We start from the raw sequence: 27,054 nt of genomic DNA, 5'->3' as shown, positions 1-27,054 counted from the left end.
ATCCTTAATTACTGAAAGGCGTTACTAAATGAATCATTTGTTATAAAATACATGTTAAAGGGGAGCACCTGAGATCACCCCTAGTTTTTGTTGGGGTTCGTGTTGCTTATTCTTTAGTTTTCTATGTTGTGTCATGTGTTATATTGTTTGTCTGTTTGTCCTCTTTCATTTTAGCCAGGCGTTGTCAGTTAATTTTCGATTTGAGTTATCTCCCTGTAGTGTTAGGTACCACCTTAAAAGAGCATTGAAGAAAAAAGATGGTATTTCACACCAAAAAACAAGACATTTAATGTTGAACAAGGCATGATAGATTACTGTGTACTTACTAGACTGGGTCGTCGAGGTAGTAACTGTAAGAGAAACGATTGTATTGCTGGAACAGGCTGACAGCAAGAAGTTTTTCGGTTATTGTATATAATTCATTGTTTAAACAATGGTATACATATGTATCTATAAATAAAATTGAATTTCAAAATGCTCTTAAAGTCCTTTAATTCTCTACATTTTTTCTCCAACCGGTTTCACCTCTTTGTGATAATCATGGCTGAATGTAATTAACGATAACGTAACGTCACGATAATAAGTATGTAACAATACATTAAAGGGACGTAACCTTTACAAAAGTAACATGTATATATATATATTATATACAACTCGTCTAAACATCAACCCAACAATGTTAGATCTGTAAATTTGCTTTCGCAAATTTTTGGTTCTTCCCTCGCCGGGATTCGAACCCATGCTACTGTGATATCGTGACACCAAATCGCCTGCACTGCAGCCGTCCCGCTAGACCACACGACCACCTAGGCTCTCAAAAAAAGAGCTTTCGCTGGCCATGTGTTACCTTTCCACGTCAGTTTTAATCTAGCGGCGTACTATATATCTTTATTCTCACACAATTGAAATGTTACATCGGTACTAAGAAAAAGCTGTGCATTGAATATATAATACACATGCTGTACATACAGCGATGAGAGATTTATCAAATGACATCTGAAATACCAAAGCCGTGTAGACAAACACAATTATTCACAAAGTTGCTGACAATATAAATATATGTTACGGTTACATGACATCAGATTTTTAACCAAACATTACATAGATATAGGAAGATGTGGTGTGAGTGCCAATGAGACAATTCCCCATCCAAATAACAATTTATAAAAGTGTACCATTACAAACCATTATGCATGTTTGATTAAAGTTTTGAAAGATTTGTTTTAAGATACAAACGGATAATATGCAATCACGTGCACAACTCTGGTGTTCAAATGCCCTCATACAAAGCTGACCTTAGATAAATTGGGTTTAATAGTTTAGGTCTGTGTCTGTGACGTAGCTCAACACGTGTTTATGTTTAAAAACATGCCTAGATTTCCAACGTTTGTTTAAAAGCCTTTCTGGTAATTCTAATCCAGAAAAGAAAATCGGCTGCATGCTATCTTGAAATTGACTTTATACTTTGTTGAAATAGTTTTCTTTACTCATACTAATTATGCTAAACTTACGTTGAGAACACGTGGGACCTGTGTAACCATTGTTGCATACACATGAAAATTGTATTCGTCCATTAACACATCTACCATGTACGCATGGATTTGTTGCACAATCTAGATAACAAATTAATAAAAGCAAGTAAAATAAGTGGAATTATCAGTGCATACTTTTGTAAAATTGTGGTCATATTGAAATGAATATTAATAAATTTTCAGAAAAAAATTAACAATATAATATGAGTTATTTCATCTTCTTTGTATATTTAGTTAACATAAAAACGACACAACCATTGACAAAAACTATACTACCTGTATCATAACATTTGAAATAGTTTCATGAATATAACAGATTTTGAGCTGTAAAATACTATTTTATTCTTGCAATGCCTGCATATGGATTACATATTACCACGTTGAAACGATATTCCAGGGATGTGGTTTTCCTTAATAGGGGGTTGATTCTCACAAGAAATCTTTAAAATTTAAAATGGTGAGGTTGATATTACTGTTTTTAAGGAAATTTTACGGACGCGATGACAGACAAATGACACAAGGTACGTTCTAATCTTTGGGAGCATTATCCCGTGCTCTTTTCTACAAATCAAGCTTATCACCAAGTTCGTACTAACATTAGCAACACGATGAGTTCCACACGCTAACGCTCAGGGTATAATAATCGAATATAAATGCCCAACCCATGGTTAAATGAAGACAAATCAACGGCTGCCATGAATTATTACTAAAAATAATCTATGAAACACGTAGGGACACTCGTTCATAACGATGCACGTAAAAACATTGTAAGATAACTCGCTAAGAACAAACGATCGTTCTTTAACGTATGTGTGAACCACAATAACTCTTTGTATGTTGTTGCTGATATCGATTCCATAGTTAGTTTTAATATACGGACATTCTGTGGAAAACTCCAAAACCCATCATGTAAAGTGTTGGTGTCCACTCATGTCAATTTAACACATGTTATAATATATACAAATTCAAGAATTATAATTCCATATTACTTATGTCTGTCATTTAAGACGATTTTGTAGTCAGCACTTCAGTGTTGGCATGATAATCAATTACATATTAAATTTTTTCGAAATTCTAAGGATTTTCTTATCCCAGGCGGAGATTACCTTAGCTGTCTTTGGCACAACTTTTTGGAATTTGGTTCCACAATGCTCTTCAACTACATTGTACTTGTTTGGCTTTATAACTATTGATCTGAGTGTCACTGATGAGTCTTATGTAGACGAAACGCGCGTCTGGTGTATAAAATATCAGCCTGGTACATTTGATAACTATTTACACAGCTCGGTAGATGCCACTGCTGACGGACGTTTCTTTCACGAGGATATCATCAGCCAAGTCGTCAGCACTTCAGTGTTGGCATGAATATCAATTATATGGTCATTTTTATTCATTTCTTTTTTACAAAAGTATGGATGTTTTTGAAAAACTTGAATTTTCTTATCTGGTACATTTGAAAACTAATTAGTCTATGAAATCTCTCTATATTCATGGTAGTGCTCGTACTTCAAGATAACATAAAATGATATATTTGACGTGTGATTTACAGACTTAAAACCGCCTATGATATCCGAATGTCCTTTTTATTTTATTTTGCCGCCTCAATGATGTGTTTCCATCAGTTAAATTTATGAGAATCAAGTCATAACATGCAAATATAGGTTCATGTGCTATCGATATTTAGCCCAATATGTAAAGTAATATGAAACTTACGGTCAACTTCATCTGAAATTCAGTGGAAATTTAGGTATAAGTTATTACATGTATAATGTTAACACTTTGCCTTTATGATTTTCAGTCCACCTTTATTTGAAATATTTACATCACGCAAGACTTGTTTAAAATATATTTATGTCCCAAGTCAGGAGCCTCTGGCCTTTGTTAGTCTTGTATTATTTTAATTTTAGTTTCTTGTGTACAATTTGGAAATTAGTATGGCGTTCATTATCACTGGACTAGTATATATTTGTTTAGGGGCCAGCTGAGGGACGCCTCCGGGTGCGGGAATTTCTCGCTAAATTGAAGACCTGTTGGTGACCCTCTGCTGTTGTTTTTTATTTGGTCGGGTTGTTGTCTCTTTGACACATTCCCCATTTCCATTCTCAATTTTATTTTTTACAGAGTTTGTCTTTAGTGCCGTGTGGAGGCAGTAGAGTGCCTCCCCGTGCTTCAGGTTTATGCTCTTATAATATACTAGATTATGGAGTGTGTGTCCGAGCGAGAACTGCTCTAGTTCATTACTTTAGGAATATCTATCAAAAAGCAGTATTTCAATATTCAGCCCCATTCTACTCTTTAGTCAGCCATCAGTCATACCCTGATATACCCTATCTTCTTCGGGTAATTAATACTGATAGCGTTTGACATTTTTAGCCGAACAAATTTATCCATTTTATATAACTTAAATTATTGTATGCTGGTTCATATTCTGGACGCCAATCTTTGCTCCTTTATTATATAATTCACTAACAAAACAATTATGAAGCTTAGAAATGGAAATTTACTAAATACTAAACTTGTTCAAAGGGTATCTACACGTCTCAATCTTCAAAATCGGTTATCTAAAAATACTACCATCGCTAACGTTTTTAACAATAAAAATCGTGGTTACCCTTCTATCGATAAGTGTCATGCCAAAAAATGACTTACATGTCCCCGTCTTTCCACCAACAATACGGTAAGGTCCACGTTTAATGGTCGCACATTTTCTTTAAATTTTGAAACTGATATAACTTGAAAATCAAACAGTATTATTTATTTACTCACATGAAACAAACCGGGGTGTGGTATTCAGTATGTAGGAGAAACTGGACGATATTTATCTAAACGCACTCAAGAACATCTGTATCGTTTTAAAAGACCCAATAAATTCAAAAGTATCATTTACCAACACCTTAAGAAGCACAACCATCCTTTTAAATATTTAGCAGTTCAACCTTTAGAAGTAGTAAATAAGCAGCCTGGTGAATCGCATTCAAAGTTTGTACGATCACGGAAAATAATTGAATTAAATTGGATTAAAAAATTACAGACAGTTTACCCTCTCGGTCTAAATGATAATATCATGGGAATTGGTAATATATCTAGAACCAATTCCGTTAACATTTTGGATATAGTTTCTAAAACTGTTCGTAAAACACGTTCTCACGGTCGTAGAACAAATCGCAATCAAAGAAAATTTCGGGCCAATCATACCAATATTTCGGACCTAATTTCTATTTCAAAAAACAACGGCAGACATTATCTGTTAACAAAACTCTGTTCGTTACCGGTTAATAAGATAAATAAAATTTTGGAGGATTGCAACACAATTTCATATAGCAGTCCTAAGTATGAAATTGTTCAAATTATTATGGCATATTGTTATTCTAAATTATTTCCCAAAATTGATCGCCCTGAAGATCATAAAAAACATTTTATTAAAATTAAGTATGTCAATAAAGGCTTTGATTTGTAAATATTGCCGGTATATTTAACGACCATTCTGTTAAAATACAAGTTCCTGGATATTTTGACAATACTGAGCTACCTCTTATTTGTTATATTTACAAGAAATCTACCCGGAAATTTGTGTTTAATTATAGTCAATTGTGTAAAGATGTTAATATCAGTGAAAATACACCTACTTCATGTAATTGCAGTAATTCCGAATATATTTATGGACCCATTTCCCATGTCATAACAGGAGATCTTAACATCGTTCAAGACCGAGAGTTAAAATCATTCCTCAGTAAAGGACCTAAATATCGTCCCCCGTCAATTATTAATTGGAATGAGTGTCGTAATATCATCCACGACTCACTCCATACTTACTGTATGAAATGGATAAAACGGGAAAAAGCTGACAAAAAATCTTTGGACTCTTTTTTTAATTCAGTAATGAAGATAGTTGACATACGTATTCAACATTTTAAAGAACATTTTACTATAAACAATAACCACAATAAACCTATTTCTCGTATCAAACATAAACTAAAAGAACTAGCCAAGGAATTTGTTTTTGTCCCGGCCGATAAAGCTGCTAATAATATTATTATTGTTAGACGTAAATTTTACATTGAGGTTCTGAAAAAGGAAATCACCAATTCACCAACATTCCATCTGACTCCATTTTCAGAAAACGAAATCTGTAACAAACATAAACTTTTAGCCACCGCTTTACAAGCAGAGCCAAATACAATGAAAGTCCCAACTATGTATTGGCTTCCGAAGCTACACAAAACCCCTTACAAATATAGATTTATTTCGTCTTCAAGCCATTGTTCAACTACTAAATTGTCTATTCTTCTTACCAGCGCACTTGGTACAATTAAAAACCTTATAATAAATTGTTCAAATAAGGCCTTCGAAAATAGTGGAATAAATTACTTTTGGAGTGTCAAGAACTCGTTGGAAGTACTTGATAAATTGCATGCTTATATTGGTGATTTTGAATCTGTTCAAAGTTTTGATTTTTCTACCCTGTATACCACATTGCCTCACATTCTCATTAAGAAAAAAATCACACACCTAATTAAATGGGCATTCAAAACATCAGAATGTGAATATATATGTTCAAACTCTTTTAGGTCATTTTTTAGTAGCAATAAACAAAAAAACTATGTTAATTGGACATGCTTTGATACTATATATGCCCTTGAATTTTTACTAGATAACATTTTTGTTCGCTTTGGGGATTCCGTATATCGTCAGATTATCGGAATTCCAATGGGGACTAACTGTGCACCACTTATTCCGGACCTGTTTTTGTATTGTTAGGAGTTACAATTTATGACAAAAATAAGCAAAGACCCATCGAAACAACATCTGCTAAACAAATTTAATAATACTTTTTGATATTTGGATGATATTTTGGCTCTCAATAATGACGACTTCAGTATGTATATTAATGAAATTTATCCTGTTGAACTTACTTTAAATAAAGCTAATACTAACAGTGACCACTGCCCTTTTCTCGATGTTTATATATATATCACTAATGGAAAGCTGAATACTAAAATTTATGATAAAAGGGATGATTTTTCATTTCCTATCGTTAATTATCCGTTTTTAGATGGTGACGTTCCCTTGTCACCATCTTACGGTGTTTATATATCTCAACTAGTACGATTCGCTCGTGTATGTAACAATGTTTTAGATTTTAACGAGAGAAATTTATGTATTACTGAAAAATTATTACACCAGGGTTTTCGATATCACAAACTAGTCAAAACATTTACTAAATTTTATCATCGGTATAAAGACATCATTCGTAAATATAGCTCAACATGCAGACTTCTAATACGTTCAGGTATTTCACATCCAATTTTTTATGGAAATATTCTTTATAAAGCACAAAGGTGTCAGTATTCACCTCAGAAACTTACAAAACCTTTGAATAGACTTATTAAGAAAGGATATAATTACGATACTGTTGTCAAGTCATTAAAGATTGCATATTTTGGCGTTAATATTGAGACACTGATAAGGTCTTTGCATCGGAACTAAACACATTTATTCTAAAAACAGTTATTGGCATGACACGGGTTATGTTTTTCTCATATATGTTATGATGGTATGATACTAAACCCCTAACGGGAAGGATTGTGCCTGATGTTCATATGATGAAATCATAATCTTTCAGTCAGTTTAATTGAAGTCTGGAGCTGGCATGTCAGTTAACTGCTAGTAGTCTGTTGTTATTTATGTATTATTGTCATTTTGTTTATTTTCTTTGGTTACATCTTCTGACATCAGACTCAGACTTCTCTTGAACTGAATTTTAATGTGCGTATTGTTATGCGTTTACTTTTCTACATTGGTTAGAGGTATAGGGGGAGGGTTGAGATCTCACAAACATGTTTAACCCCGCCGCATTTTTGCGCCTGTCCCAAGTCAGGAGCCTCTGGCCTTTGTTAGTCTTGTATTATTTTAATTTTAGTTTCTTGTGTACAATTTGGAAATTATTATGGCGTTCATTATCACTGGACTAGTATATATTTGTTTAGGGGCCAGCTGAGGGACGCCTCCGGGTGCGGGAATTTCTCGCTAAATTGAAGACCTGTTGGTGACCCTCTGCTGTTGTTTTTTATTTGGTCGGGTTGTTGTCTCTTTGACACATTCCCCATTTCCATTCTCAATTTTATTACTTGACATATATATATTTGAAAACATATGGATTAAGCAATATCGTCACTTTAAATCAATATCATGCATATAGAAGGCCGTACATTGACCTATAATGGTTTTTTTAATTGTTATTTGGATGGAGAGTTGTCTCATTGGCACTCACACCACATCTTCCTATATCTATATAGACCATATATTTCACATTTGTTTTAAAACAAATATCTTAATTATTTGGATAATTGATAATTCTATCTGTTAACTTATTTTTCATCCGAACATCAGACGGAAACAGATTATTCATATCTTTAAAATGACACCTCTCTGATGATATGAAAAAAATTACCATGAAGTTAAGTTTTTATGTCAATAACATTTGTAACAATGTGGGTTTTACGTATCGTCGGAGGCCGTGCTATGATATAAAAAATGTGTTCATGTAAGTTGTAGGTTGTATATAGTTCAGTACGCAATATCCGCAATAACTTAAAGGCGTCAGTTAGCGAATCTTTGTTTATATAATACCTGTTTAAGAAAGATTAAATGGTGTACAAAATATACGTACTCTGACAAGAAGATCCTGTAAGGCCTGCTGCACAAGTACATGTGAAACCAGAAATAGATGTCTGACATGAACCTCCATTTTGACAAGGTTTGGATGCACAATCTAGAATATTTTAAATATTAAATCGTTTTATTTTAAATTTGTTATTTATTTTTTATATAACTCGTAGGCATACCTTTTCAGTTTCGAAGATGTGTATGAAATATATAACGAAATGATCGTCTTATCCCTATACTAATTGTGGTCATATTGAAATGAATATTGATAAATTTTCAGAAAAAAATTAACAATATTATATGCGTTATTTCATCTTCTTTGTATATTTAGTTAACATAAAAACGACACAACCATCTGGTTTGTATCAGCACATTAAACAATTCAGAAGGTTTATGTACGTCTTCTTCTTCTCTTTTTGTTAGCTGGCTGTCTTATCCCTATACTGATTCATTAGAAGTTTCTCGATTAAGAGGTACAAGAGAAGAAATGTTTTTAAAAATGCAGAAACGTAGAAAAAACTAGATACAAACGGATAATATGCAATCACGTGAATAAAAATACCAATCTGAATTTCAATGCCACAATAGAGGATTAATTTCTTAAAATAGAAATTGCATCATCACATTATTTTACAATATTTTAGTTGTTAAAAAGTGGTATTTAAATTCAACATATTGTACTTACAGTCTGGAGCTGCAAAGATAACACTTGATTAATTTAAAATACATCGTCACTATATATTTTGTAAAAAGAATTTGATACAACAGTCATGTTCGAAAATTAACAGTTATTCAATTGCGTTTGAAGTCACTTAATAAAATTTCGTACGGATATTTGTCATCAGATGGTAAACACGCATATCAAAACTAATAAATTTCTGAAATATTCACGGTAGAATGTGAATGGACATATTTCATTTCAAAGTAAACAAATTAAGTTTGTGTTAGATTTCAACACTGTGCGGGACAAATTTGCCATTCCGGTATCGGCAAATCTGACTTTGTCGGTTTACAAGATATCAAAAAAAAAATTTGCCCAGTGATAGATTATTGAAAAATTAAAAAAATGCCATATGTCCCAACTTGTCACTGTTGTCACTCTTGTCACTGCAGCTGATTAAAAGTACATTTCCCATGGGAAATTTGATAATTCCCATGGGAATATTAGAATTTCCCATGGGAACATTGGAAGTTCCCATGGGAAAAATTACTTTTCCCATGGGAAGTTTAGAGTTCCCATAGGAACTTTAAAGTTCCCATGGGAAAAGATGAATACAAAAAGTTCCCATGGGAATTAATTCTTCCCATGGGAACAAATTTTCTTCCCATGGGAACAAATTTTCTTCCCATGGGAACAATTTTTCTTCCCATGGGAACAAAACTTTTTCCCATGGGAACAATTTTTCTTCCCATGGGAACAATTTTTTTTCACATAGGAACAATTTTTCTTCCCATGGGAACATACTATATTACAATACAAACATTATTTTCCATTTGAATTTTTTTCTTCAGAAAAATTACAATTTGTTGCAAATACTGGATATATGAGAATAAAAGAGAATATACTTCTGCCTTAGCTGGATGGAAAGCTGTAGGGCATAACACATTTTTGGAACCTTGTAAAACATCTCAGAAAAGCAGATTTGTCTCCTGGACAAGTTTGCAATTCCGCTGAGTGCAAAAGTTGTTCACCTCAATTTTTGGAGTTGTCAAAATGAAGTTGATAACTTGGTTGGTATTGGTTCCCTGATATTTGTCCTAAAATTGTTTGGCTCTAGCACCACTGTTAAAAAAGTTATGCCCCTTTTTTCAACAATTTCCTTAGAGGAATAGTTGTTTTCCTCAAGGGAAATCAAATTTCCCTAAAGGAAAAAGATTTTTCCTCAAAGGGAAATTGTTTTTTCCTCAAGGGAAATTGTTTTTTCAAGGGAAAAAGATTTCCTTCAAGACAACAAATTTCCTCTAATGAAATCATTGTTCTTCAAATTTCCTCTAAAGAAATTTCTGAACATCAAATTTCCCTTATTTGTTCTTGTTAAACATTTCTTCGCTATACCATGTATACAAACAGTATGAATATAATTATTACAAGACTGTATAGTTGATGCAAATGATATTCAAAACTTTCAAAAATGTTTGACTCAACATTTTAATGACATTGAAAATTGATAAAGTCTGACTATTTAGATCTAGGTATTGTTCATACTTTTTATAAAATTTAACTATGATTTATAAAAAAAATTTGTAGCAAATGATTCTGTTTTCTTTGTAATTGTTTCAATGCAATACATTAATAAGCAACCAATTTGAATGTCATACCATTTGTGGTGTTCTAAAGAATTTGTTTATATATTTGCAGATTAAATAATAAAATATACACTTTTCGTGTTATTTTAAATTAAAATTTTCTTCTGTTTCAGCTTGTGTACAGTTTTCAATCCACTACATAAGAATTCAGTAAATACATTATTCCATTCACTTTATAACATTTTCCTTCAATTCTAGGAGAAAACATTTTTGCAAATTGTTCTTCAATGATCTTCTTCCGTATATTTGATATGAGGGAGCGATATAAATGAGTGGATAAAACTGGTGTTCCTTTGTTCTGCATTCTCCTTTCTTTCGAATAATATATATAATATGTTGTTGCTTTTATGCAATAGTGTTTTTGTGTATCTATGATAGAACTCCATTTTGTTTATTGGCATTATCATGTGATAATGATGAAATTTCCTGTTTCTTTTTTGCAGGAAAGCACACATTCCAGTTCAAATTAATCCAATTATGCACTTTGTAAATAAATTTCAACTTTAAGTTTCCTCTTCAGTAATGACCTATTGATCGTGAAAACCAAGATGTCTGATCACCTATAAATACACAAAATAAACAAATAAAATGTTATAAATGGAGAGAGAAACAGCAATAAATGTTTTTCATATGTATCTTTCTTTATTAAAATTCATTAAGTAAACTTGAACCTTGCGAAAAATAATTAGCTGTGATGTAAGACTAGAAAGTATAAAACACAAAATAAAGTAGTCGCGAAAAATTAGTTGATTTACATTAGTCCAGTCTGTGTTTGCAGGAAATTTACATCATAGGTTGCCATATTCCTATTGTGCCTGTCCATAGTTCAGAGCCTGTAGTTTTTGTAAGTTTAGTCTGACACTAAAATTTAGTGGTTGTTGTTGTTGTTGTTTCATACCGGTTATATTTATTTTTTGTAATTTATTTTGTAATAAACTAGGCAATTAGTTTTACAGTTTGGACATGTTGGATTGTTTCAATTTTTCATCTTTGGGTATTTTATAGCTGCCTTCTTTGACTATAGGGTATGGATTTTCTCATTATTGAAGGTCGTCACAGGCCTACAATTGCTTTCTTAAAGCCATGATAGTTTTCATATTTAATATACCACATCTTTTAATTTTTATAGTAATTATGATTATCATCTTTCAAGTTCAACAACTTTAAAAAATAAATAAAAGTGGCCTTACCATTTAGGTTTAGTTTGCTTCTGCAAATTTTAAATTGCCTATCATTTCTGCTGTTTATAATTTCTCTGTATCTTCTATAGTTCTTGTCCTATACATAAAAGAGTAAAAGTTATTATTGAATGGCATCTTGCATCAATATTTTTTTTTGCTGTTTAATGTACATGATGTATATTAATGTGTGTTTAATAAGAAGAGTGCACACGCTGAAATGTCTCTCCTTCTTTTACTAATCATTGGTAATATGTTGATAGTCCTAAGTATAAAGCTTTATCACAACTGTCACATAAACTTAACATTAACCAAGATAAATAAATAAAGACTAATGAACCATGAGAATGAGGTCAATGTTAGATGAACCATGCCAGGCAGACATATACAGCTAACAAGGCTTCAATGCAACAATTATAGTTGACCTATTACTTATAGTTTAAGAAAAATAGACCAAATCACAAAAACACTGATCAATGAACCGTGAAAATGAGATCAAGGTCAAATAAAACCTGTGCCACTGACATATAGATCAAAAAATATTTCTATACACCAAATACAGTTGACCTATGGCTTATAGTATTTAATAGATAAAGACCAAAACTCAAAAACTTAATTTTGACCACTGAACCATGAAAATGAGGTCAAGGTCAGATGACACCATCCCACTAGACATGTACACCTAACAATCATTTCATACAACAAATATAGTAGACCTATTGCATAAAGTATGAGAAAAACAGACCAAAACACAAAAACTTAACTATAACCACTGAACCATGAAAATTGTCATAAATAGCATAGACACCTCTTAGTTTTGAGAACAACATGCGTTAATTGTGCAAGTATAATCATTGATAAATCATGCACAAGATTGACTTTTTTTAAAAAGCCTATATATTGAAATTTTCTGAAAATATTGCATGCATTTATTAATATGACCAATTTCAAGAAATGCGCAAAGATGTGAGATGATTTATATAATTGTAATTTCAGGAATTTACAGTAAAGGCTTTCATTCCCACTGCATTTTGCACTTTTCCCACGTCAGGAGCCAGAAGTTATGGCCTTTGTGACCTTTGTATGATTTTTATTTTAGTTTCTTTTTTAATATCAAAGAGTTTAATATGACGTCCATTATCACTCAACTAGTATACATTTTTGTTTAATGGCAAGCTAAAGCATGCCTCACAGGCAGGGATCCAGGAGGGTCTGAGGGTTGGACATGTTGGAACCCCCCTTTCTACATTGTTCTTTATTGGACGATCAATGCATTTGAATTTTAAAATTAACACCATTTGAACGTAAATATATTTCAAAATTAAGATGCTGCAATGTACAATCCCAGTAGAGCTGGGAAGATGGTACAAGTCATTCCAAAAGAAGAAAGGACATGCAATCTGTGTTTAACTGCAATTGGCAATGAATTCCATTATTTATTTTAATGCAATTCTTTATTAGTTAAAAAATATCAGAAATCAGCATATTCCAGAGTACTATGTGAAATATCAGAATTAAGCAAAAATGAAAGGACTAACTGTCATTGACAAATATTAACTTATTATTTAAAAATGTGTCTATATTCATTTCAAAGTTAACTAAAATATTATAATGTTAAAATATTATAATATAAAGTAATTTTCCATATATTTTATTTCTAAGTTGTGATTGTATTTTGTAATTTACCTCTTGTTTCACATGTCAATGTGACGGCGTGTTTTTCAAATAAAGCATATTGTATTGTATTGAATGGGGACATGTAGTTGGACCCCCCCCCCCCCCATTTGTCTTTGGTTAGGAACCCCTCCTCGGGTTGTGGGATTTTCTCGTTGCATTGAAGACCCATTGGTGCCCTTTGGCTGCTATCTGCTCTTTGGTCTTTTGATACATTTCCCATTTACATTTATATTCAGTTCTATTATAAATGTTAGACTTCTTGTTGATTTGGTTTCACATTTCGGCTTCGTCAGAGGAAAGCGTTCCAGAAATAAAATAGCCTTGCAAGACGTCATAATTATTTGGACTAGATTTTCACCACCATCAACATTGTAAAGCTTGTCTCACTGTGGAAGAAATGAGTTTGGCGCGTTTACAAAAATATAATTGTCTGTGCTGACAGGGGAGTGTGTGTGCATACCATTATTTAAATTTTCTAAACCTTCTTTTTCAATATTTTGTGCATTTCTTGGTAATATACTGTCAGACCTAGAGTGCTGCTTAACAAAAACGATCAACTTACAAGTAATGTAGGGGAAGGAAACTAGCTAAAAAGACCAAAAATAAGCCACAACTAATGGGGTCTCATTAGGGGTTCTGTTCACGGATCTCGCTTTATAGTTACTATTTATTTTTTTAGATTCCCGCATCCCGCTTACACTATGTAAGTAAACAATTCTAATATTTTTGTAATTTCCTATGTCCCGCTAAACTTCATTTCCAGTTTTCACGGCACAATAATTTGACTTTTAGTGACACTAAGTACTGTGGTATTTTCAGTGGGTATTTTACCAATAAGGCCATATATTTCGGTGTGTAGAAATACCGCAAAGGAATTCTTAATGGCGCTGACTAAGAAGAAAGTTTTTGCATTAAGGACACCAGAGACATATATACACATGTGTATATATGTCTCTGAGGACACTAAAACGATGTTTTAAGATCACAGAGAATATGGATATATAGGAGGATATGATTAAATACCTCATATCTGTAAAGTTAGGTATCAATAGATATTGTAATTTTGAAGTTAAATGACTTTTTAATCAACGCGTGCCACTCGGCACGTGACCAACGGCTTATTGCAAATTCACTAATCATCATGTTCAATCAACCTAATCCAATACACAATTGTCTTTTTATCGTTACTTATTGATTAATTAATGGTTGTTGTTGAATAAACCTAACGGTTTAGCGTGGTAAAATTTCAAGTTTATGAAAGAAAGAAAAAAATGAATTTTGTGTTTTAAAACTTTGCCTTTGTTATATTTTGTTTTTAAGGAAATTGCTATGCAAGCTTTTTTTTTAAATCAAAGAACCCTATTTTGAGATACAAATTGAGACAAAAATGCTTTTGAGATTTCGTTTCCTTGTTAACAACACAAGAGTTTACATATATTATCATTATACCTTGAATGAGTGACATATGCATGAGAGTATGTGGTGTCCGTGGGGTTCTTCAAAATCCGATTACAGAAGTAATATAGAAAAACTTCAAGAGGTAAAATTATATTACGTTTTAAAAAGAGACTATAAATCATAACTGTCTCCTATGAACAATAACTTTAAAACTGATCTCAATGCTTTTTTTTAACAATTCATCTTTATTTCAACAATTGAAGATGAATACCATTTTATTGTATAATGTAATAAGCATCGTGATGTAAGAAATATAATTCACAATGTGTAGGCGCGAATCTAGAGCTTGAAGCGGAGGTTTGGGGGAGGGGGTACGTGATAAATGTTTAGAATACTAGAGAAGTTTTCTTGTTATATAAAACCATATGTTTTTCGATAAATGGCAAACTTTTTGTTCATCCGGCATATGGTTACTCTAAATAAACTTTTGATTAGTTTAATTATTTGATTACAGATCGTATCTACCCGTTTTGCAATTGCTGTATCACCATAAATGAGGCTAATAAAGATATGTATAATAAAATATAGAGGTAGCAGTCTTGGATTGTCTTAATTAAATCCTTTGATCCTCTAATTATCAAGTTACCTTCTGGCCAATGTAATTATGACTTGTGTATATTTAAAGAAGTTACTATATATATCTTTATTCTCATAAAGCAAATGCATTACATCGGTACAGAGATAACAAATACAACAATAAATATTTACAATATGTACAAAACAAGCGAGAGATGTTACAAAAGTTACAAGCCAGGAGTACAAGCACGGGCCGACAAACACAAGTATTTATATTTTCTATAAAAAAAACAAAGCTTCTTCAGAACTGGTTTTCTTGTACTTGACATAACTTCAGAGAATTTAACTGTATTTTGCCGTTTTGTAAAATATGCAGTTAAAAACTCTTTTCGTTTTTGATTGAAAAATTTGCATTCAAATATAAAATGATATTCGTCACCTATTTGTCGATTGTTACATAGACTGCAAAAGCGGTTTTCTCTGATTACGTTTTGCCATCTTCCTGTTTCAATCGGCAACTTAGTATTAGTCGTTTGAAACCGACAAAAAACAATAGCGTCTTTGAAGTCCAAAATATTAAAATATTCTTCAATTTCAAGTTTTTCTTAAAATTTTTGTAGTTTATACCTTTTGACGAATTTTGAATGAGGGAATTCCAGTTCTGAATATATTGAACTAGCAATCTCTGCTTTATGACAGTTTTTAACCATTCTTTATTAACAAAATTTTGTGACTCCCATATGTTTGAGAAACCACAATCTTGAAATATTTTTTGTATAAACAAGATCCATTTTATCTGGTTATTATGTAGCGACAACGTGTCACCCTATTCAATATATTGTAAAGATAACATTAAAAAATATTTTAAGATTTTCAAGCGGTGTGGTTGGGTGTCACGTTGACAGGGGGGGGGGGCTGGGTTCTCCTTAATTATGATTAAAACATGTTTTTTGTACTGCCTCTAATCAACAGAAACTAAAATCTCATTAAAAATGAAAAATCAGAATATATTTTATAAAATTTGTAGAACAGAAGTTAAGTATCCCATAAAACATAATGAATCATTATGTATACATGCAGAGACCAAAGCAGCAAAGATATAGTCAATAGAATCTATTTGCATTTGCCTATGTTCTATCCTTATAAAACCTTGCTGTGATGAGGCATGGTCCCTGACATCAGAAAAATGAATGAAGTATTGGCAACTGGACGTTAAGCAACCAAATATAAATCCTCACTTTTCCGTGAAGTGTTCACAATTATTTGTCTTTTTAAAATTAAAAGGATTAAAAATTCCCAAACTGAAAAGAGTTGAAAATACTTTATTACTTTAGAAGTAAAAATTATAACAGACAGAATAAATACGGCAGAAACAAACAAATGGGAAAAAAATAGAGAACAATTTAAAATACCATATATACATGTTTAAACAGTATACTAGCAGATTATGAACGGGTCAAGGTTGAGCGAACGTGAATTTCTACCTATTACACTAAAAAGGTGACAATCAATTTTTTTAGGCACGTGTCGAATACACATTCGATAACTTTCTAATTAAAAAAAGGTATAATTGTAAAATTTAAAATTATGAATTTTTAAAAAGTCTATTTTTATATGCCATGTCCTTTGTAACAGTTGTATCATTCCATCAGGTCCTTAGTGCACATTTTTGTTCTTAGTGCACTAAGGAGATCCTTTGCGGTATTACTACGGACCCCATATATTTGAAGCTGTTCAAAATACTGTACATTATAGGTACGTGTATCAGATTGAACAATAATTGTCATATATATAAAAAGAATAGGTAATCTGGTATGAAATATGTCCACTGGAACGACCGTGCAAGTGCTATATATATGTTATAGCCAGTCAAGGTCGTTAAAAACTTCCATTTGTTGTTGTCCACTGAAAATAAGCTCTTGAATACACGAATCCCCGTTTTATTAACGGTACGTCTAAACACCGCTCAGGACCTCCTGAGTGCACTCAGGACATACAAAGTGCACTCAGGACATGAAATGTATGTTTTAGTGGGTGGTGAAGTTATGCATTCGATAGATAATTTAATTCTTCATCTTATAGTTTTTGTTTCGGTAAAATCAATTTAATATTTAAGAAGTTATTTGAGTTTTCATCGGCACGCGCCGTTTTTATGAAATATGTCAGGCATGACCGATGATTATATTGAATACCAATTATCATGTTGATTAGGTCGTTTGATCTTTAATAATTAGAAGTGATTAGTGATGGGTCTAACCTCATACATGTAAGCTTGGCAAACAAACAAAACCAAGATGTCTTTTGAAAAATATAGAACAAAGAAGATATATTGTTTTGGAAAAAAATGTTAAATAAACCTTTCGTTTTGTTTGTAATAATTGAAGCCAGTTGAGAAATATGAGAAATCTACATATAGTTGGGAAATTTTCATTCAATTCATCTCATTTGAAAACGTTCAAAAATATAGATAAAATTTATTGCAAAATGTGGCGTCCTTGGGGATCAAAACCCCGTTTCAACTACGAGGAGTGTTTCCAGAGATTGAGCAAGGTATATTAACTTAAGATACAAATATATCGTAAATATTTTCTTTGTATAGATTTTCGAATTTTATATAATTTTTTTTTTCAATGCTGAAAAGTTTTAGTTATATTCTTAATTCAAAAATCAAGATGAATAATTCTTTCGTATTTTCATATCTCTAGATATTCTACAATAGACTTTAATTGCATTGTTCCATAGTGAAAAATAGAATATATCATTTACTTTTAAGCTAACAGTTAATCACAAAAAGTAGCGTTGATTTTATAAAATTTCGTTCAATATACGGGAAAGTTTTAGTTTTCATTCTTTAATAGTTCAAAAATTAAGATGAATAATTCTTTCGTATTTTCATATCTCTAGATATACAATAGATTTTAATTGCACTGTTCCATAGTAAAAAAAGAATATGTGATACACCTTTTTATATATAATTTATTTCCAAGCTAACAGTTACAATTACGGATAGTAGCGTTGATTCTTTTTTAATTGGTATCATTCGTTTTTCAATATTTTAATATTTATATATATATATGTATGTGTGTGTGTGTTTTCTCTATTTTCTTGTCGTTAAGATTTAATCAAAATTTCATTTTGTAAGATTTATTCCCCTATTGAAACTCGTTCTTGTCCAGTAATAAATTCCTTGAACGAGGTTAAAAAGGGAAATAAATTTACTTTTTATAAAGTTAATTAGTTTTGTATATGGAGCTTCGTGCTCAGATTTTGAAGTACCAAAACCCAAGCCTAACCAAAGGAAAAGACCAAGAACAGAACGTACACAGCCAAGATATTAGACTTTTTAAATTGTAAATATTGTCATTGTAAATATTGTACATACATGTAATTATCTTCTCTTTAACTATGTGTATTGTTTATTGAGAATAAAATTTGATATTTAGTAAACATTGTTTTTGTTTATTAAGTTGATATGGAGAGAGAGAAATAAATAACAAAGAAAACAAAAATAGAACTTGTTACAGATTTTTTTATTTTCTTTATTCATAAACTGCAGAACACAAAAAAAAATTAAGCCGTCAAAATGAAAAATAGACTGAAAAAGAACATCGAATGGGTTATCTTATTTTTTTCTCCATAACCATACAATTCACTATTTTTACAGTGCATAATTTAAATTTAACTACATTAAACAATCTCAAATATTTTAAACGCAACATTGTACAAACAACACAATTCATAAACATCAATAAAGATAATCCAATTAATTTTGTTGATTGGATAATTCACGGCTCAGTAGTTGTGTAATCAGTGACACGTGCCCTCATTATTTAAAAAAAAATTAACATATCTATCTAAGTTCGATTTCAAATTCTACCAAAATTTAATTCTTAAATAAGCAGCATGTAACGAATATATACATCCATCCTGTGTGCAAATGCGATGACTATAAAGGGTCCTGAGTGCACTTTGTATGTCCTGAGTGCACTCAGGAGGTCCTGAGCGGTGTTTAGACGTACCCTTTTATTAATGCCAAATTTATTTGTTAGTATTTCTTATTCTTTTTCTTATGATTTCATCATATTTTTTTGTGAAATTTTCTGTGTGGTTGAACATGAAATTGCCTCCGATGCTACAAAGAAAATTTGTTTAATGTCAAATGTTGCAATATATGCTAAGTATTACACGTGGACAGGATGTTCCCCAAAAAATAAGTTATACACACCCCAAGGGTACACGCTAGTGTCATATGGAAAATTACTGGGTCACCTGTAAGATGGTAATCAGCCATGCAACTAATCAGGTTACTTAACTGACCATGTCACTTCAATTTAAAGTTTATCGGTAGATCAAAATGATAAATTCGTTTTAATTAAACATTTCAGATCTAAAGGATTTATCATTATAATGAAGTGAAATAATTAAACCATATCGTATTATTTTCAAAAGATTATTTATTTACATATTTTTTTTATCTATGCCGGGAAAGAATTGAAAACTGTATTTATAATTTTTAAATTTATTTTATAAAAAATCCGTGTAGGTCTCATGAAATGGAACCCACGCATTCATACTTATGATTTATAAAGGAGTAGGTTCAGTAAGACCCCTTTTCGGCCCCAAAATATAGCAGTTTTACTAAATTGTATAGTACTAGAACCGAACACCTGTTTTGGGATATATATACATATAGTTAATTTACCGTAAACAACTGCGAGAAAATGAATAATACACAAGTTGATAATTGTCTCTTCTCTGCTCATTAATTTGCATGCAATATTTTCTCTGATTTACTTGTGAGATCACCGACACTAATAATAATTACCTAAAAAAATAGGTGCTCCGTACTGGGAAGATCATATCGGAGCCTATCAATTTATTGGTTCCATAATCTTACTAACGTTGTAATAGACGCACAGCTCATTTTAGATCCGAGTCACTTATTATGTGCTTGTGGTTGCAGATGCAAATGCACTGACAATTGTTTTATGGTAGAATACATATCCAGAAAATTATGCTATGCGTTACATGCCAAGAGAAACGAACTCTTAAAGACCCTACCGTCTAGCAAGAGCAAGAGTCAAAGACTGTAGCCAACGTACACCCCACGGGGCGTACATTTATATTTATATTTTTTATATTTTCAAACTAAGTGTGTATAGACATATATATTCATTGTGAAGTGCTCCTTTGAAGGAGGGATTTCCTAATACAGATACAGGTACAGATACAGATTCCCCCAATTAAATGAGTCTACACGTCTCCTTAGAAAAAATGCCTTGCAATGCGTCTGAACTACTAAGTACTTCCATATAATTTCGAAAACAGATAATAATCTATTTCACTGGATGAGATTGGGCTGACGGATTTTTAAATGGAAATGTATTAATTTTTATTTATAGCACAAGTTTTACAAGGCAAGATTATTCACCCTGTTCGCCCTACAAATCAAATGGTTGCCTCCTTACACCTACACGAGCTAAAACATTTACATATATGAACATTTGATATCATTTATTTTGTGTGACAACTCTTCACCAATGACCTGAGTGAAAGGTTGACATGGGCAGATCCAGAAATTTCCATTTTTTTTAATTTTTTGTTGTTTTTTTTGGGGGGGGGGGCAGAGGGGGATGCTTGCTCCAGTCATGCTTCAGTGATTCCCTATATAATCAACAAAATATTTCACACCAAAAAGGGGGAGGGGGCGGTGCTTTCTCCTTAATAAGAAATCTCTGTTTTCAGGCATAGGCTCATATAAATTTGCCTTTTGAAGAACTGAAATAAATATGAAACGGCTAATGAGTTATCAGATGCTTTACATTAAAATACATCATGTACATACATGTGACATACACAATTATATATAAATGTAGAATCAAATCTTGATAAATGTATGTAGTTGAAATTGTTAGCTTTAAACATTAAAAAAATGAACTCCTAAAGTTTAAACACAATTAAGAATGACCATGTACATGATGTACATGTAGTCTGTAATGTATGCCATTGCCATGAAGCTAGATCATTGTAGGTAAACTGTAAACATCTATTCCCTTAAATCTTTGTCCCCAGTCACCCCAAGTTTGATTTAAATTAGGGAGCTTCCATTTGATTTTTATTGGGGGGGGGGGGGGGGGGGGGGGGGCTAGGATGAAATTTGAAAAAAATAGGCAGAACAGGAGTTTTGAGAAGAAAAAAAAGGCAGGATGAGACACTAGGAAAAAAAAGTCAGGACGACAATTTTGGTAAAAAAAGTCAGGATAAACTAAAAAAAGAAATGCAGGAACGAACAGAGTGAAAAATAAAAAGGCAGGACAGAGATTACAGCTAAAAAAAAAAATGCAGGATAAAATTTTTCATCCTAGCCCCCCCCCCCCCCCCCATAAAAATCAAATGGTAGCTCCCTTAGTCAAGTATATATCTACTCTATTAGGTCTCTAGTTTGGATAGTGTATAACTTGCAAATTAAAATCATACTCCTTCCAAATTTCTTTCTTTAAAATATTATGGATGAAATAGCAAGTAAAGAATGAAATTAAATTGGATGAAATGTGTCAATTTTTTTGGTAAAGTAGTATGTCTGAAGTTGTCAAACTTAATGATAGACCCTTCAGGGGCGGATCCAGTCATTTTAAAAAGGGGTTTCCTAACCCAGGACAAAAAGGGGGGGGGGGGGGTAATTACATGTCCCCATTCAAATGCATTGATAGTCCAAAAAAGGGGGGTCTTTGACACATTCCCCATTCCCATTCTCAATTTTATCATGTAGTCGTCGTAGTCCGAAGACACTTAGTTTTCGCATAAAATTACTTTTAGTATAAGTTAACAGAAATCTATGAAACTCAAACACAGGGTTTGTGACCAGAGTTTTTGTCCAGAGTTTAGAAATTACATGAATTAGGGGCCAAAAGGGGCCAATATTAAACTTTGTTTGATTTTATAGAAAATTGAATTATTGGGGTTCTTTGATATATATATATTCCAAATCTAACTGTGTATTTAGATTCCTAGTTTTTTGGTCCTGTTTAAATTGGTCTATCTTAAGGTTCAAAGGGTCCAAAATTAAACTTATTTTGATTTTAATAATATTTAAATTCTTGGTGTTCTTTAATCATGTTAATATGCTGAATCTGAATATTTACTTAGATTTTTAGTATGGGCCCAAATTTCAAGTTGGTCCAAATTGGGGTCCAATTTTTTACTTTGTTTGATTTCAAAAAAATTGAATATATATATATGGGGTTCTTTGATATGCTGAATCTAACCATTCATTTAGATTTTTGATATTTTGGCCCGTTAACAAATTGGTCCACATTGAGATCTAAAGGGTCCAAAATTGAACTTTATTTGATTTCATCAAATAATGAATTATTTGATTTCATCAAATAATGAATTATTTGGGTTCTTTGATCATGTTGATATGCTGCATCTAACCATGTATTAAGATTTTTAATATTAGACCATTTTAGAGGTTAATTGTCAATTTAAAATTTTTAAGTACTTGGACCACATTCATTCAATGTCAGAAACCTATGCTGCATCAACTATTGAATCACAATCCAAATTTACAATTCAGAGTTGTATCCATAAAATTGAGAATGGAAATGGGGAATTTGTCAAAGAGACAACAACCCAACCAAATAAAAAAACAACAGCAGAAGGTCACCAACAGGTCTTCAATGTAGCGAGAAATTCCCGCACCCGGAAGCGTCCTTCAGCTGGCCCCTAAACAAATATATACTAGTTCAGTGATAATGAATGCCATACTAATTTCCAAAGTGTACACAAGAAACTAAAATTAAAATAAAACAAGACTTACAAAGGCCAGAGGCTCCTGACTTGGGACAGGCGCAAAATGCGGCGGGGTTAAACATGTTTGTGAGATCTCAACCTCCCCCCTATACCTCTAACCAATGTAGAAAAGTTTGAATTGAATGTTGTGTCCATACTTGCTCCAACTGTTCAGGGTTTAAAGTGTACGTTTGTATCAAGCTGAGCCATGCATAGCATTCTTATTGGTTATTTATATATTAATTTGAAATTTTGATGAGTTAGACACATACAGATTATACTGTAAACAATATTTTAGAGTTTAACGTAGTCAAGCAAAACATATCATAGAAGAATAGTTGAATCATGTTTTTGTTGTCCAATGAAAAATTAGTACGAACACCAAGAAAAAGTATGGGAATGTTTGTTTTTTAAACTATTGACCAGGGTGAAAGTCTTTGAAAGTCATGACTGACCAAAAGTTTGTGAAATGAAATAGCACAAATATTCCATTCTTATTAAATATTATTGTATATAAAGAAAATACTGATGTTTAATAATAGTTTTTTATGTTTTATAGGACAAGAAATATAGAAAAATAATGAAAAATATAAACAGTTTCAATAGAAATGAGCGACAAAACAAGATAAACAGAATACAACAAGGCCTAAATGGTAAGACCACTTCTATATACTGTAAATTCAGAAATTATTGCTTGCATTTATTATTTTTCAGGGAATGGACAACTTATTGTGATTACAAAAAAAATCTGCATCAATTATATATATGTTTCTGTTATCAAAATATGATTTCTTATTTTTGCGATACTCACCCAGTCACATTAATGGCATTACTAAAAACCTCTGGATGATTTCTGAATTACAGTAATAAACATGATAAAAGTAATTGCCTTTGAATGATGACTCTTATAAAAATAAGAAGATGTGGTATGGTAAATGAGTGACTTATCCACCAGAGTTCAAAGAAGTGGATGCAAGAAATTAAAGGCCAATGATGGGCTGGCCTTCAATAATGAGACAACACTTCCTTTATAGGTCAGCCAATAAAGATCCCAACATGAAAAGATTTAAACAATCCAATTTAGTTCAACATGTTCAAAAACAATAACAATTAATCAAAAAATATCATGTCTGTGAGCACTCAACCTCTTACCTGACCATAATATAGGACAGTGGTTCAAATAACACAGCATATGAACATTCTATAACAACTTTTGCAAGTGGCTAAACTTTAAATATCACTGCAAGGCACTAAACAACGAATATTTAATCTTGGACACAAAGCACTGAAATAAGAGAACTCATATAAAGCATGACAAGTAAGAATATCAAATGAAAGTTTCTCAAATGTTAAAGTCATATGAAACGAGTGAGTGATGAAAAATAAAGTTTGTCCAACTTTTGAACCAATGCATATATACATCATAAACTCAGTCCTCTGTGCACGATTTTATCATTATTTTCACAAGTATATCATATAAATCGTCAATTTTTTTTTCTCTCTGTTTGTTATGATTTAACAAATAATGCTGCTCATTAAATGCCGTGTTTTGAAGCTGAGTTTTACCGATTGCCACCTTATAGTAAACAAATCACAAAAAGCATGGGTATTGAGCACGTGTTTAACATGTATAATCAGCTATTTGTTTATTTCAATGACAGATCCTTGCATATTGTGGTCACCGGATTTTTACGAGGAGGGTTACCCTTGGGTCACTATGTATATGGAAAATATGTATCGGCAAATTGCTTCCTGGAAGCAAGCAATTAAAAATAAGTAAACTTCTTCTAAATGTGGACAAATTAAAGAATTTTCCTCAGAAAAAAGTATATGTACTTAAGTTGCATAATGAAAACTATCCATTTAGTTATAAAAAACATAATTATTATACATATTTTTTTTTAATTTGAGGTTTCTTATGACTTTAATTAAAACATGATAAAATAAGCCTATTTATATTGCTGTTTTTTTCTCCATTTATCATGTTTATAACTTCTTTTTTTTATTTTGTGTATTTATAGGTCAGATATCTTGGTTTTTATGATCATCGTCAGGTCCTGCAAGTCTATACTGAAGAGGAAACTTATTTGTTAATACTTTTCTACATAATGTGCTAATTGGATTAATTAATGTGAAATGAACTCAATTGTGTGTTTTTCTGGAAAAAGAAATAGAAAAAATTCTACAAAATTGCTATAAACAAAATGGAGTACTATCAAAGATGCACAAGGACACAATGGTGTAAAATGTAACAACCTACATATTCACTGATGGATTATGGAGAAATTAAGAAAAAAAATAGTATCTTTGTCATGTTTTTTGTCGAAATAAACACATGCGTTATCCATTCATGTACATAATATTATGTACATGGCTCTCCATCATATCAAATATACAGAGAAGATGTTTGAAGAACAAGTTGCCAAAATTTATTCAACCAATTGAAGGAAGATGTCTTGTGAATGGAATTATTTATGCACTTAACTGTTATGTAGGGGGTAGAATAATTATACACAGCAGCTGAAACAGAAGACAAGTTAATTTGACATGAAAAGTGTTTATTTTATATAATCTTTTGTATCAACATGATCAATAATTCAGTCTAGGAGAAAATATATTTATACTGTTTGTCAATGTTTGTACTGTTATGAAATTTTTATAGAGGAAAAACATTTCCTTAAGCATTGTTAAGGGAAATTTGATGTTCAGAAATTTCCTTAGAGGAAATTTGAAGAACAATGATTTCCTTAGAGGAAATTTCCTCAAAGGAAAATTTGAAGCGGCAAATTTCCTCAAAAGAAAAAGAATTTCCTCAAAGGAAATAATTATGCAGCAAATTCCCTAAGGGAAATCTTTTTCCCTTGAGGAAAACTCTTTTTCCTCTGAGGAAATTGTTGAAAAAAGGGGCATTACTTTTTCAACAGAGTTGCTAGAGCCAAACATATTTAGGACAAATATCAGAGAACCAATACCAATCAAGTTATCAACTTCATTTTGACTTAACTCCAAAAATTAAGGTGATTTATTGCTGTATGTTAATGCTTATGAAATTAGATATATTATTGCTGCAAGTTTATACTTTTGACCTTAGATACATTATTGCTGTATGTTGATTGTCACTTGCTTATGACCTTAGATATATTATTGCTGCATGTTTTTTTTTTAAATGCTTATGACCTTAGATACATTATTGCTGTATGTTGATTGTCACTTGCTTATGACCTTAGATATATTATTGCTGCATGTTTATGCTTATGACCTTAGATATACTATTGCTGTATGTTGATTGTCTTTTGCTTATGACCTTAGACATGTTAGATATACTATTGCTGTATGTTGATTGTCTTTTGCTTATGACCTTAGATATACAATGTATAATATTGCTGCATGTTTATGCTTATGACCTTATATATATTATTGCTGTATGTTTATTGTCACTTGCTTATGACCTTAGATATATTATTCATGTTATTTGTGCAGGTTTATTGACACTTTCTTAAGTTATTTTATTGCTGTTTGTTTAATTTTCTGTTTTTGTTTCACACATTTTACTTGATGGTGTTATCTCAGTGAAAGATGAAATATTAAAACACAAGTGCCTTATTTGTTATACCAATTGTAATGTTTTGTCTTTTAGAAAATGATATTCTCAAATGTACATAACTTAAATTAAGAAGTGTTGAAATTAAGTAAGGATATGGTATGTGATTGCCAATGAGACAACTAAAAACCAGAGATAAAGGTATTTTCAGCCAGTGACTGAACAGCCGTCAACAATGAGCAAGACCTATCAACATTTAAATGTCTGCATGAAAAAAACACAAAAACATTCAAATGGATAAACATAAGACACTGTGTGCAATGGTGTGAAAGCTATATATGCAAAACTATATACTGAAAATTCAGAAATTATTGCTAGCAATTGTAAG

General features: G+C 31.7%; 3 long non-coding RNA genes across 4 annotated transcripts; 1 reads left to right on the top strand and 2 right to left on the bottom strand.

Moving 5' to 3' along the window:
• Positions 1–208: 208 nt before the first annotated feature.
• Positions 209–8,304, bottom strand: LOC139502250 (uncharacterized). Of its 2 annotated transcripts, none has more exons than XR_011658757.1 (3): positions 8,203–8,304; positions 1,512–1,613; positions 209–350 (listed from the first exon to the last, which is right to left on the bottom strand). It is a non-coding gene; the product is annotated as an uncharacterized lncRNA (long non-coding RNA). The 2 variants fall into 2 exon arrangements; XR_011658756.1 differs by lacking the exon at positions 8,203–8,304 and adding an exon at positions 3,246–3,257.
• Positions 8,305–10,695: 2,391 nt separating this feature from the next.
• On the bottom strand, positions 10,696–13,888 carry LOC139502194 (uncharacterized). Its single transcript, XR_011658746.1, has 3 exons — positions 13,821–13,888; positions 11,696–11,783; positions 10,696–11,065 (listed from the first exon to the last, which is right to left on the bottom strand). It is a non-coding gene; the product is annotated as an uncharacterized lncRNA (long non-coding RNA).
• A 6,689-nt stretch (positions 13,889–20,577) lies between these two features.
• On the top strand, positions 20,578–26,743 carry LOC139501109 (uncharacterized). The gene is made up of 3 exons (XR_011658463.1): positions 20,578–20,716; positions 23,685–23,778; positions 25,147–26,743. It is a non-coding gene; the product is annotated as an uncharacterized lncRNA (long non-coding RNA).
• The last annotated feature ends 311 nt before the right edge of the window (positions 26,744–27,054 follow it).

The sequence above is a fragment of the Mytilus edulis genome, chromosome 13, assembly GCF_963676685.1.
Source record: "Mytilus edulis chromosome 13, xbMytEdul2.2, whole genome shotgun sequence".
In the NCBI taxonomy this organism is placed as follows: Eukaryota; Metazoa; Mollusca; class Bivalvia; order Mytilida; family Mytilidae; genus Mytilus; species Mytilus edulis.
Note: the sequence above shows the minus strand (reverse complement) of the source record. Positions and strands in the feature narration are given on the sequence as shown.